This window comes from Phyllopteryx taeniolatus, chromosome 11 (genome assembly GCF_024500385.1).
Source record: "Phyllopteryx taeniolatus isolate TA_2022b chromosome 11, UOR_Ptae_1.2, whole genome shotgun sequence".
Lineage (NCBI taxonomy): Eukaryota > Metazoa > Chordata > Actinopteri > Syngnathiformes > Syngnathidae > Phyllopteryx > Phyllopteryx taeniolatus.
The window spans coordinates 13,783,977-13,799,606 of NC_084512.1; positions in this window are offsets into that span (position 1 = coordinate 13,783,977).

The following is a 15,630-nucleotide window of genomic DNA, read 5'->3' on the forward strand; positions in this document are numbered from 1 at the left end:
TTGTGGAGATTAATTAAATCAGGTTTGCGCGCACACAGGATAGAATGCAGATATAATGCTGTGCGGATGAGATTTTATTCTGCACATGTATGCACATACACTATATGCATGCAGGCCTTTTCATAATATGTAATCCCAAAGAATGTTTTGGTCTTTGGAAAAATAAAAAATAAAAATTCAAAGATATGTGATATAGAATTGGTATTGTTCTTTCTAGCAATGTTCCTTCGAAATTGTGAGTACTCCATCACTATACAGCCTTTAAAGCTTTTACATTGGATATGGTCTGCTGCTTTTAATGAAAATGATCCCCTTCCTTACCAGTTCAACTTTTTAAAGCACTGTACTGATTATTCCAATATTCAGAAATATGAGTTAGAGTATTATTAATTTAGTCAGAAATGACAGAGCAAACAAGAATAACAAAGTCCATGAAAAAGAAAAGACCGATGGTATCAGCCGCATTACATTCGCTTAAATGTGTCATAGATTTTCTTGTGTGGGATATACCTCATGAAAATGATCCATTCCAAAATGTCAGGCCATATCTCAACTGTGGGGTGGGGTTAGTATGGTGGGGCTGTGGTAGTATCGACCACATCACCCTGACCTGAGATACATTACCTGAGCCATGCTACTGCAATAAATGATGCCAGTGTTCACTACATTCAGCAAACTCACCAGTGCACAATGGCCATGAAAGCTTTATTGTTCCTGTCAGGCTGAAACCTTGAATCTCTGTGCTTTGCCAAATATTTTCTTGGTCTTGTTTTTATTTCATTCAATCCCAGCAACTAGTTACATTGAAGGCTTTTTTCAATATGTTATGAAAAGGACTTTTTTTTTAGGTTTTGAGACTGTAAAGTCGATCACTATGAAGCTTATTACAGATATACATGCTGTTGGCAGCAGAATAAAAAACAGCCAATACAAACAATTACAAGAGGGAAGTAACTAAAATATTTGATGACAGTTAATGACAAAATAAAGTTGAGCTGAAGGTAGCAACTGTTGTAATTATTTTGTCTGCTGTGAATATGTTAGTTAAACATAGTGATTAGAGAGACTGTTTACATTTCATAAAAGTTATGGGCCTGGTCTCTACCCAACAGTTGAGTTTCGCAGTTTCACGTGGCTTGTGGCTTAAAAAAAACAAAAACAAAAAAACTTATTAGTGTGGCCATGAGCGAACATTTAAGTGTGTCCAAATTTATCACATGAAACTGTGTCATGAAATAGAATTGCTAAACAGTAAAGGATTTTTCCTTGTCTACTACATACCTTTTAGTACGTCTAAGTCAAAACATTACAGCTTTTAAGTGTCATAAGACAAAAGATAGTTTAAAGGTCAAATCAGAGTACAACCCCAATTCCAATGAAGTTGGGATGTTGTGTTAAACATAAATAAAAACAGAATACAATGATTTACAAATCATGTTCAAACTATATTTAATTGAATACAATACAAATACATTTAATGTTCAAACTGATACACTTTATTGTTTTTAGCAAATAATCATTAACTTATAATTTTATGGCTGCAACACGTTCCAAAAAAGCTGGCACAGGTGGCAAAAAAGAAAGTTGAGGAATGCTCATCAAACTCCTGTTTGGAACATCCCACAGGTGAACAGGCTAATTGGGAACAGGTGGGTGCCATGATTAAGTATAAAAGGAGCTTCCCTGAATTGCTCAGTCATTCACAAGCAAAGATGGGGCGAGGTTCACCTCTTTGTGAACAAGTGCGTGAGAAAATAGTCGAACAGTTTAGGGACAATGTTCCTCAACGTACAATTGCAAGGAATTTAGGGATTTCATCATCTGTGGTCCATAATATCATCAAATGGTTCAGAGAATCTTCAGAAATCACTGCATGTAAGTGGCAAGGCCAAAAACCAATATTGAATGCCCGTGACCTTCGATCCCTCAGGCGGCACTGCATCAAAAACCAACATCAATGTGTAAAGGATATCATCACATGGGCTCAGGAACACTTCATAAAACCAATGTCAGTAAATGCAGTTTGGCGCTACATCCGTAAGTGCAACTTGAAACTCTACTATGCAAAGCAAAAGCCATTTAACAACAACACCCTGAAACGCCGCCGGCTTCTCTGGGCCCGAGCTCATCTTAGATGGACTGATGCAAAGTGGAAAAGTGTTCTGTGGTCCGACGATTCCACATTTCAAATTGTTTTTGGAAATTGTGGACGTCGTGTCCTCCCGGCCAAAGAGGAAAAGAACCATCCGGACTGTTATGGAGGCAAAGTTCAAAAGCCAGCATCTGTGATGGTATGGGGCTGTGTTGGCATGGGTAACTTACACTTATCTGTGAAGGCACCATTAATGCTGAAAGGTACATACAGGTTTTGGAGAATCATATGCTGCCATCCAAGCAATGTCTTTTTCATGGACGCCCCTGTTTATTTCAGCAAGACAATGCCAAACCACATTCTGCACGTGTTACAACAGCGTGGCTTTGTAATAAAAGAGTGCGGGTACTAGACTGGCCTGCCTGCAGTCCAGACATGTCTCCCATTGAAAATGTGTGGCGCATTATGAAGCATAAAATATGACAACGGAGACCCCGGAAAAGCTGTTTAACACAATGTCCCAACTTCATTGGAATTGGGGTTGTATATTCATTATTAATTGTTGTTCTATGTACCACAGGACTCTTGCTAATTAACTAAGCCAAGCTCTGGCCCGAGCTTGGGTTTATAATACGTATCATCAGTTCCTGGTTTTGTATGTGTGCTAGAAAACTCCCAACTAGAACCTTTGCGTACATTTGCTGCAATCATGGGGTCCCACACCCACAGCTGTGATGTCCTTGAGCAAGGCACGAAAATGCTGAACTACTCCCAGGGCTGTATTAGTTGCTTTGCTCCAGTGTGTGCAATACTGTCACGGTACAGAAGACAGTTTTCATTATTTGAGGACTAGGCCAAGGATACAACCACTATAGAATTAATACTTTGAGGATGCTTTTTCTACATGTGAGTGAGAACCCTGTATGTGTAAATGAGATATGTAATACAATCTGACCACCTGCAGTACCTCTTCAAATAAGGTACTGCACACTGTCTATTTTGACATTTTTCTCAGTGGTATTAGTAGTATCTTATTTATGATTTATATTTAAATTTGATATTTGGGTTGACTTCTAACTGGACACATACAAGCTGATATATCAATGAAAAGACTTCCTACTTCGACACCACTTTTTTGTACAACCAGAATGAAGTGTTTCACAATTCTCTAGTCAGTATGACAAACAATTTTGGTGTTCAGTACATACAGTTGAATATAGTTTGTAAATATTTCATGTGGTGAAATTGGCAGTGTGCATGGAAATGAAATCATGAATATACTTATCTTTTAAACTAGAATCCTGTTAACCTTATAGTGTAAAACAGTGGGAGCGAAGAAGGGGGAGTTTGGCCTCACTTTTTTGGAGAGCTACAACATTAGTTTCTTCTTGCGCAGCCAAATATTTGCAGTCTATTACTTGTCATTACCATGGGGGCAGTGTGATATTTCTGCTAACATTCACATGAAAATATTGACATGCTTCGTTAAATACTTGGTTATAGACGACTTCATGTGAAATGAGGGAATCAACATTTTATTTAATTTCTTTCTACGAATCTTGAGCAGATTAAACAGACAACAATAAACACACAGTGCCTACATTGCACATTAATGTTCCATGAATGGTTCACAATTTGAACTATAAAGGGTTAATAAAATACAAAGTATATTAAAAATGTTGTTAATCTAAAATGTATATTAAAATGAAGTCAATATAAATTGTATGGTATTTCTAGCGATGTATTTTTATATGATTTGCTCCAGGAACATGTTTACATGTTTCTTTGTATCTTGGCTCTGAGGAAAACGTTGTGTTCGAAACTAGCATTAATATTTAACACAAATGCATCTGGAATCAATCAAGTTAGCTGCGTAGCGCTAGCCTTAAAGCAGATACTGTCTCTTGCCGGGATCAGGAGAAGAATGAAAATATAATTTATATAAAGAAAAAGCCTTCTTTTAATTTTGAATTGTCCAGTTCTGATTAAACTGCCGCTCTCTTTGACAGCCGCCATTGTTGAAACTCAAATCCCAGTCACTTCTATTTGAGAGTATCCCATTTCTTCAAATGGTGTGTGTTTACTGGTTGAGACATTTCTAAAAGGACATGGGAGGGCAGTTACGTAAGGGGGAGGTGCACTAATGTCGAAGTGTCTCCTCAGTGCTCCTCTTCACACTGCAGTGGTTTCCTGCACATCCCCATTGAAGGTGACTGTCAGTCAAACTGTGACAGTGCAGCATGTTCAGAGAGCCTTCACTTACTTTCTGACAGAGGACACAGACAGTACTTTTGACAAGACATGACCACACTGAGAGTAGGATACTTTGCTTTATTGATTCATGCAATACACACTAAAACAAGTGTATTCCAAGTATATATATATATAATATAGATAGACACACACAAAAGAGTCTCTGCTAGGATGAAGGGCAAAGTTTATAAGACAGTGGTGAGGCCAGCCATGATGTACGGATTAGAGACAGTGGCACTGAAGAGACAACAGGAAGCAGAGCTGGAGGTGGCGGAAATGAAGATGTTGAGGTTCGCTCTCGGAGTGACCAGGTTGGATAAAATTAGAAATGAGCTCATCAGAGGGACAGCCAAGGTTCGATGTTTTGGAGACAAAGTTAGAGAAAGCAGATTTCGATGGTTTCGACACATCTTGAGGAGAGAAAGCGAGTATATTGGTTCAAAGATAATGAGGATGGAGCTGCAAGGCAAGAGGAAGACTAAAGAGGTTGATAGATGTAGGGAGCGAAGACATGAGGGCAGTTGGTGTTCGAGAGGAAGATGCAGGAGATAGGCTTAGATGAAAAAGGATGACGCGAAGTGACGACCCCCAACATGAGACAAACCGAGTGTATGAAATGTGTGTGTTTGTGTGGGAGGGATGTTTCACAACAGTAAGCTTTCCAAGCAAGACAGCAGATGCACACAGGAATCAAACAGCAGTCTGGTGTTGCAAACCAGAGGTTGATATAGCCTGTTGTTTTCCTTGCGAGGGCAGTCTGGACGACAATAACAAGATTATAGCAGACTTCCAGCTGGTTAACCGCCTGTGTGACCATTGAAGTGATATCAAATTATCCGTACAAACAGTATCAGTTGCAACCAAAAATTTAATCAGATCCATTTGAGAGACAGAGAGTTGGAGGAACTGTCACTCTTAATATTCTTGAAATAAAACACGGCAAATGATTCCTAGAATGGGAAGTTTCCCAATGTATAATAAAACTCAAATCAGTAAAACGTTTCACCCTTTGAAGACATAATGGAGAGGTAACCTAGTGTTGTTGTTATAGGTATTGTTGGAATGAATAAAGCCATATGATATGAATATTAATATTCAATAATGAACTGTATTGCTTGTATTGTATTTAGGAGCCACAACTGTCCCTATGTCGCAGTAAGTTCAAGTTCCAGTTCTATGGTTATCATCGCACTTCTGAATTTTTGGGGGCATACAAGGGTTCACTGTGATCATCATAAAAAGATAGATATACTTGTCTGTCCCCACATGTAAGTGGGTTGTGGGGTACAAACTGCTATTAAATGCTGTCTTGCTCCAATGGCCCATTCAAGGCTTTCCAAAATGGCAGCATTGTTTGCTGTATTTCAAGGTTTTATGAGCTTTGTGTGACAGCTCTCTTCTATCCTCTTTTTCACTACCTGCCTGATTTTAAGACAACTTGACACTTTTGCTGTTGCATAATTCATCGAGGAACTAATTACCCTGGCAGCTGCTACAAAGAAATGTCCTCCCTGCACAACAGTGGCAGCAGCTCAGGAAATTTCCAGCTGCTGGGCATTGAAAATGCGGACTGCCAAGTAAATTAGCAAAGGCAATAATGCCATTGAACTAACGATATGAGTTAAAAAACATTGTTACTTAACATACAAAGTGGGATTTAAAGGATGCAGTGATTGGGTTTCCCGTCCACAGGAGAGTTTGTTGATTTATGTGTCAATAATTACAGCAGGTCAGAACAGACAAGCACCAGGAAACTGAAGAAATTTCTTTCATTCTGGGAAAATATATTATTCTTGCTTAACAATGGAATTGGCCGCTTTATTGGAAACCCAAAGAAAACACCTAAACACTTTAAACATAATTGCTCTTGCTGGGCAAATACTAAATTACATTTGCAGTTCTAATGCTTAAGTAATTGTGGCCTGATTCCAAATGCCATCTCTCTTCAAAATACAGTATGATGTGTATAGGAAGGAAATGCAAAATGCATATATATTGATTCTTAATGCACCAAAATATTAATGCACGATGTGGCAAAAAGCATTCAGGATACGCTCTCGGGTTTGGTGCATTGAACTAATTTGTGGTCGATAGATAACTTATTTCATTGCTTATGTAATTAGACTACATTTATTTCAAAACATTGTAGCCTCAAGATTCTTCATCTGAACTCAACAAATTGTATTGCAGTACTGCTCACTGTGAATTTAGTCATAAGTAAGTCTCATTTGGTATTCCTAAATCAAATGCAAAGCATATAGGTACAATTTTGTGCAAATCTGCACTTACAAAATGACTGGAAGGCATTGCTGGCTAAATGCAGGATAACTTAATAAACTGAGCCAAGGAGAAGTGTAAAACACAGATCAAAACAAAGAAGTTACAGCGATTGCAAGTTACCAGCAGTCCGACCTTGGACAATGCCACAATGAGGACCAAGTATAAGCTCACAATGTGTTTTTTCACCCCCACTTATTAGAAACATGGAATAGGCTACTGTGACATTTAAGCTGATGTTGGTGAAAAGTGAGTCTGTTTATCTCATTTTATTTGCCTTTCACCAATATCACATCAATAGTAAAATTTAAACATTTCTGACTAATCTACAGAAAATGTTCTAGCATATGTTTACCAATGTAATGAAAATGGGTGCACTGTAATACCATTATTCAGACTGCATAGTGTAAACACAAAGGTTGAACACAACGTTACAGGATGCGAGTCAATGTCCAGTTCTTTCAGATTTTGAAACAAATTTCCCCATAAAAGATTTTTCTAGTACGCTGTTCCAGGGTCTAACTGTCACCATTATATGAGCTCAAGTAACTGTACAGGCATAGTTTGAAGTAGTTTTAATGTTCTTACAAGATATTTAAGGGTTAACCGCACTGTGTGGCATATTTTTGCAACCATTTTGGTGCAGTTATAAGACATAATTTTTGGTCTAATTTGAAGGTTTTACTATACTTTGAAAGAGACAACATCCATCCAGCCATTTTCCATACTGCTTATCCTCACTAGGGTCGTAACCGTGCTGGAGCCTATCCCAGCTGACTCTGGGCAAGAGGCAGGGTACACCCTGAACTGGTCACCAGCCAATCGCAGGGCACACATAGACAAACAACCATTCACATGCACACCTATGGGCCATTTAGAGTCTTAAATTAACCTACCTTGCATGTTTTTGGAATGTGGGAGGAAACCAGAGTGCCCGGAGAAAACCCACGCAGGCACAGAGAGAACATGCAAACTCCACAGAGGCGAGGCCGGATTTGAACCCGGGTCCTCCGAACTGTGAGGCAGATGTGCTTACCCAGCTGTCCAACATGCCCCCGAAAGAGACAACGATGTTCTGAAAACTATCCATTTCCATTTTCAACACCGCTTATCCTGGTTAGGGTCACGGGACGCTGGAGCCTATCCCAGCTGACTTCGGGCGAAAGGCGGACTACACCCTGAACTGGTCGCCAGTCAGTCGCAGGGCACATATAGACACGGACAACCATTCGCACTCACATTCACAACGTCACTGAGTGGGAACTGAACCCACGCTGCCTGCACCAAAGTCAGGCGAGTGTACCACTACACCATCAGTGACGTTCTGAAAACTACTGCATAAAAATAAGTACAAGTAAAATACGTACGAGACAGCAGTATCTCAGTGGAAAGGGCACGAGTTGTATTCAATGTATTATATTGTATTCTGTTTATTGTCTTCCAACACACAAATCAGCTCATGTCGTTAAAGCAGGACGATGGCAAAGCAAGAACTTTAATCCTGTTCAAAAACCAACGAGCCAAAGAGCAACAATACCAAACGATAGGGGCAAGGAATTAAACAAGGACAGCACCACAACTCACAAGAACACAACAGGTTGACCGAAAAATGTTCAGTCAGTACTGACCAAACGAAAAGACCGAGGTGAGTAAAAAGGGCAAGCTGGGAGCTCATTCAGAGAATCAAAAAACAACTCAATAACACGCAGTAGCTAAAACCATACTCGCATGAGAGATGGACCATACTAAAACAAACAGTTTGCATTGTAGAAAATGTGCAACAGGATGGCATGACACAAAAGGTCATTATGTAATAGAAAATAATTAGCAACAGATGGGGGTTCATAGGTTAGCGGTTGGATATGCATGTTTTGCTCTAGTTGTGTAGATGATTGTTCAAATCTGCTGTCAGAGCATATTGCAATATTACTAAATATAAAAGCTTAGATACCATTAAATGTTACATACACACATAGCACCAATGGCAAAGGTTGTTAAAATAAAGTGCGTGTGCTGCTTTTATTTATGAGTGATGTCTACTGTTTGAATGGCTCAGCCTTCAGAGCTCTGAACTGACGACTGACAGTTGACAGTATGGAGACTCGAGATTATGGCTGCCTTTAACACAATGTCCAATAAATTTTACATCACTCGGATGGAAACTTTATGAGACATTTTATCAGATCACAACTTTGTGTGTGTGTGTGTGTGTGTGTCTTTTTCTTCCCCTCCGCCCTCGTGGCCGGCAACCAGCGGCCACAGTTGCCAGCGGGATGCCCGTACGCTGTTACTATCATTGTGAAGCACAATTCACCAAGCATTGGATTGTTGGCCCACTAATAGGGAACATCATCCAAAAGGGAACGTGAATGTGGGAAAAAGAAAAAAAAGAGAGGGGGATATTTGGAGGTTATGCTCATCCACTTGCATTCATTTGAACGGAACCTGCCGAAAAGATCCTCGCTACCGCGACAATGAATGCAAGCTTCGATATTTCATCGACCACTGTTACATCATAAATTATGAATATAGTTAAGTTGTAAATACAGTATGTAAACTTTATGGACTGCATTTTTATGGCTTGGCAACGGCTGAGACTCGCTCGCTCAATGCGGTGTTGCTGATCATCTTAGTTGAGTGGGGGGAACCAACCACAAAGTGGGCAGGTATTTGAATATTAATTGACAAAACTACATCACAATGTCAGCGATTTCAAATCCCCCCGCTTTGCAAGCCTTATACTGTTTATTGCTTTTGCATTCAATTGTCAAACCGCATAGATGTCAAACTCAAACCATGTCACAGACTAATACCTATGTTTAAATTTTAAATCTATGAAGCTATACAAACCCAAACAGTTCAATGTGAAATAGGCTTTTTGAGAATAGAATGATTTGTATGCATTATTTTTGCATTGTTGTCTTGTTAAAGGCCATCAATATAACTTCAATGTTAAATCCTTTACTTTTGTAATTACATTTACACGATTGGCTCCAGCACTCCCACGACCCTAGTGAGGAGAAACGGCTCAGAAAATGGATGGATGGATGGATGGATGGAGGTTATAGTGAAAGTAACTGGGAAGAAATCCAGAATTGGTGTAACCCATTACAATTTCAAGATACTGCAGTAACATTGTCATAACACAAGTTACTTTCAAATAACAGGAACTTGTAATATATAGCATATTACATTTTGAAAATAATTTGCTCAACACAATGGTTATCTTGGTGGTATTTTGACTAGAAATTCTGTATTTAAATGTTTTTGGGACTCGTGTATGACGACTTGGATTTTTGTGGCTCTATGTGAAAGTGTTCCTCCATAGTGAACGTGAACACTTTGGTGAGCATCACCAAAAGAAGAGTGACGGTCCTGCATGAGGCATCTGTGCCTTTGTGGAGCAAAGCTTTTGGAGGGACATCGCCACTCCATTAAGGCACGGCCATGACATCCCTGAAGGACCCCCAAGGTCAGTCAGTATTCTGCAAACATTTAGCCTTCTCTCTCAAACAAAATGTTTTCTCATTTCTGTATTGTGGTTCCCTTTTCATATCAACAACATCTGTGCACGAGAGCAGCAGTATGCATGCAACTATGTCACATATATAATTCACAATCACATCCACAGTCCATGTGAATACCCTTTCGTTGTATTCAGCCATTGCACCAATCTGTGCTGATTCAAACCTCATCCTCTTTCCTGGCCTTTTCCCTGTAGCCAAACACAAGCCCAGGATTTGCACTGCCAGCTTAAAGTAGGATCACACACAAGACTGCCATTGTGAAGATGTGATCAAAGCAGTTTGCACAAGACTCCAGTGCACCATACTAGCAGCAACCCTTCAATGCTACTTTACAGTGAGAGACCTCGGAAGAGCAGGGGAATACCAAATCCTACTGATTCATAATACAATAGATTGCCCTTCTACTGGCGCCACATATTCTGGGACAAGGAAGTCTGTGACAAAAATATAAAGATATCCTGTGATGGATAGAAATGTTATATTTATTTATTGCATACAGGGTATGCATGTACAGGTTGAAGGAAGCCAAAAACTTTAAATACTTAAAGGCTACTTCCATCAACGTTAAGACCTCACATTGACAAATTGTGGCCAAAGGGAGTGGATATGATTTTTTTTTTAATTTTGTTTTCAGAAATTGTAAATATCTAATATTTTGAATGTCGTAAACTCATACACCACCAATTCCAAAAGATGAAGTTAAAACAAATATTGATTATATTCTTCCCAGGATGTGGCAATATGCTGATGTGTATGGAGACAGTAGCAAGTGCGCTTCACCCTGTAAAACCACAATATAGAAATAAATGTGCCCCAAAAAATTTATGACACAATTTTTTTACACACAGCACTTTTAAAAAAAAAAAAAAAACAGTAAACATTCAACGTAGTTTTTCTCAGCTCAACTCAACTTAATTTCTATTGCACTTAAACAACAACCTGAACTGTAACAAAGTGCTTTACAGAAAACATAAATCACAATAATTACAATACAAATTATAATAATACAATGATAGATAAATTTAAAAAATATATTATTTTCTAATTGAAACATACAAGAGCCATATACATTGACATTTAGCATACAGGAGGTGCATAGTTTATTTCCCTCCTTGTTGCAGTCCACATGCTGTGTGAAGCTATTAGTAGAGGAGCAAGACTGAAGTTACAACCAGTGCAAGGACGCCGGGATCATAGATGTCACTGGCTGGGATTGTGGAATTGGAATCTCGCTGTCACAGGGTGCATATATCTAAAATGAAATGAGTGTGTTTTGGCATTGGAAGAGTGCTGTAGTTTTCTTCATACAGTAGTTAACTTTCTCACACGCACGTGATCAGGGTTACATTAAACCCTACTGACATTCTCCATGAGTGCTAATTTACTTGAGGGAAACCTGAGCACTTGTACAAAAGAAGCATATGGTGATCTTAAAATTATCTTTCCAAATTGCACCCTTTAAAAGGAGAAGACAACAACTATAAAGGGTGACTCAGTGAAGCAAGTTCTTACGTGCGATATATCTAGGGCTGCAGCAAATGATTATTTTAATAATCGATTAATCTCTTATTTTTTTCTATTAATTGGTGAATCGGATGAAAAAAACATTTTTAAATTGCCATCCCTTATTCAAAAACAGGACAATTATTTCAAATTGACAGTGCAGAAATGGCACAAACATAAATTGATTATGATTCAGGTACTTTCAGAGTAAAAGATGTTTGCAAATGTCTCATTTTGATGAAACAAAAAGATAAGCAGTCTGCTTTATTATTAAAATAAATATAAGTATTAATATGTACTGCTTTATTATTATAATAAATGTAATTATTAATATTTACTGATGAGAGGTTAAAAATCAAGCATTTCATTGATTATCAGAAATCGTTATCAGTTAATTTGATAATCGATCAGTTGTCGATTAATCGTTGCACCTCTAGATATAACCAAGAGAATGAACCTGAGGTCGGGCACAGGAAGGTGATTGTGGGTTGTCAAAGAATGTTTGGTCTGTCACGTCAATGTCTTGTAGTCTCCAGCACTTTGCTTAGGGACCTTGCAAAAGCAATTAATCCAATATACAATACCTCACTTCTCACTTAGGTAGAAAATAATGATTAGAATAAAATTGTAACAACTAAAAGGGTATTTATTAGAGCACAAACCTCTGCAAAGGAAAATCCAAGTTTACACAAACCTGAAAAACAGTTTGTGGCCCATTCAGCAACAGTGAAGTTTACTGTGTGGGTCTGTACGGGACTACACCAACTTTGGCTTGGTTGCAAACCACCATATAGTAAAAAAAAAATTTAGTGTGCCAGGAATCCATAGATACTTCGGTTGTAGGGCTGTGGACCGGATATCACGAGGTAGGAATCGGTTGCCTGAAGGTTTATGGTTTTCGTCTCGTAAAACAAGCATGAGAAGTCTCGCTCTGTCCTCCGCAGGTAACGTTATGTTTACAACCAAACGCAGCAGTGCTGGATACTAGCGACACTACTGTCGTAATTACATTTCTCCGTAGCGTCACACAATATCACACATCAAATAGCTTTTCAGGACTTAAGCTACTTTCGTGGTAATGGCGACAGCAAAGTAACGTTCCCCCAGGAGTTGTAAAAATTGACTGCGACGTCACGTTACATAGATTATCGCAAGTCAAGTCAACTCAATGTGCGCCGCAGATTGTAAACATGCAGACAATATGAGAAAGGTAGGTACATCTCAGCAATTTCGCGGTCCATTTATACCTTCGAGTTGCTACTGTGCCACCAAAAAAGGAACTACCAAGAACACAAAGCCAGGTATGTCCCAAAACTGACGCAACAATCGTCAGTTGAACTAAGCTAGTCATCACAACCAGTGAAAAGCCAGTCAGCACTCAACAAGCAGCAAAAAATAAACAAAATAAAATAAAAAAGCAGTTCGTGTGTGCAGTGACGGCCTTAGCTTGAATGGTACGGTGTGCGAGACCCCCCATCGCTCTTCAGCTATTGTTTGTGGAGAGAAAATCTTCAAAATTAATTGTTGTATTGTTGTTGTCTATTTAAATTAATTTTATATTTAAATAAAAGAATACATATATTTTATTATTTAGAGTGCCATAAAGGAACCATGCTCAGGGTTAAGTGGTCTTTTACTGTATATGTTTGAAAATAAGGTTAGAAGAATGTCATTTTATAGAATTGGGTTAAGTCAAGACAAGGTTCTTTGATTAGCACGTGCAAATGTTAACTATCACATTTTATCTGGACCAAATCGAATCGAGAATCATATCGCTCCCATACTGAATGGAATCGTATCGAATCATTCTCCCTGTAAAGTTATCGTGTTTGAATCTAATCGCTGCCTGTGTATCTAGATATGTATCGAATTGGCCTTGTGCCAGAGATTCCCAACCCTAGTATTTTTCCATACCTCTATTCCTCTATTGTAATAATTATTAAATTTGTCTTTGCTACAAGCAGCTCTTCAAAGTTATGTGATGTCACAGGTCATATCATGGGGTGTATAGCGTGGTAGAGGTTGAATGAGACTGTCTTATTCATATTTTGAAGCAGGGGGTCCAACTGTTCAATGGAGAGCAAATAGTGCAGAAATTGTAGTATATTCCACTATCCACATTTGTGTTCCAATGTGCACCAACAATGTTTATTCTTGTCTTCTAACTTGATTGCATTCTCAATTTGACTTAATAGTCCTTACTATTTTTGATACAGTTTTATAATAGTGATGCTTGAGCTAGATGTCATTAACCATACAGAGGATTCATACAGGGGAATCTCCCTTCTGGTTGTTGTGCATTGTCACAACAGCATTTTTTTCAATACTCACCTGATGGTATATGCAAACCTTGAAGTTTCGGGAACTAAAATATATGTGCATATGTTTGTATAAAACGCAAACCTTGACTTGAGCTGGGGCTCTGTAACTAACACTCCTTGATTAATGGAGGGAGCCAGTCATGCTCGAGGAGGAGATAAGCAGCCACTTTCTGCTTGACCTTGAGAGGCTACTGTCCATGGAAATAGACCTAGGGCAGCTATTAGTTCAGTCTTTGCTCATTTGGCCCAGCTCCAGTGTTAAAACCGGTGTGTGCTCGAAGTCATATTACTGCCCCAGGAGCCAGACATCGAGGAATGACACTAGAGAGGTTTGTAACTGGAAAACATGAGCCTCTCGCTCATAAATGCATGAATAAATGAATTTCAAGGGTCAATTCACCCACTGCACACAAATAGCCTTCATATTTTCTCTACTCTTACACACAATGACAAGCAACCAGATCATCTTTGTCTGATTTTCGAGAGGCAACGGGACTGTTGAGGTCAAAAGGAGCTCGGTAGCAACTGTACTGTAGACTTAAAACACAAGTTCACAGTTTCAGTTATAATAATTTATACTGCATTTAGGGATGATGGTCTGGAAGAGCTTAAATGTGAACTTTTCATTTCAGTACTGATACTGTAGGTTTGAAAGTGCTTTTATGTCATTGATTTGAACATTTCAAATTTTCTGTAAAGCGGCACTTTGTTATTTTTGAACACACAATACAATCTCAAACATGAAATAAATAGGGTTCAAATGTGGAGTTTGCATGTTCTCCTCCGTGCCTGTGTGCTTTTGGCTGGCAACCAGTTCAGGGTCTACCCTGCCTCCCGCCCGCAGTTAGGTGGGATAGGCTCCAGCATACCCGTGACCCTAGTGAGGATAAGCAGTGTAGAAAATGGATGGCTGGATGAAATGTATTTTCAACTTTTATCTTTGCCACCTGGACCCCTTGACAAATTACTGTAATTTATTTTTTAGATGTGATAATAACTAATAATAATAAGTAAAGGAGGTTTGATTAAATTTCACATCACTAATGAGAAATAACTAATCAAATCTTTAACCTAAGCAACCTTGACCAATTATTGCAGTTACTGTACTTTTTTTTTTCTTTCTTTTTTTTTTAATATGGGTCTGTAACATGTTCCTAATGAGCCAACCTTCAACCTTAGCTATCAAGGCCATCTGGAGTCAAACATCTTTTAAAATCAATAGAATGGATGTGCTAAAAATAAATAAAATACATAATTTCTTTTTTATTTTCTTTCCATTGAAAACATATTGGTTAAAACTTGCAGGTGCTTAGAGCTTAAAATGCATGTGTTCAAATTTGACTCCAGCGACTGCCACCGTTTGTGATTAATTTTGCTCAAAACCGAACAGAAATTTTCAAACCACTTTTCCACTGCACAGTATTGGCTGGGCTCCGCTATATTTGCATCATTTGTGTCTGCCGGCTTCCCACTTCAATAGCATGCCATGGGAAAACCACACCTCATAGTCAGAACTAAACATGCTAACAAACATCAACAACTGAGAAAGAGGGTGTCTTGTATTTATTTCTGGACCACCTTTTCTTCAATATGAGACTAATGCAGAAAAGAGGAGGTTGTGTATTTGCAATGTCCAGAGCTAAGGCGTTAGATAAAT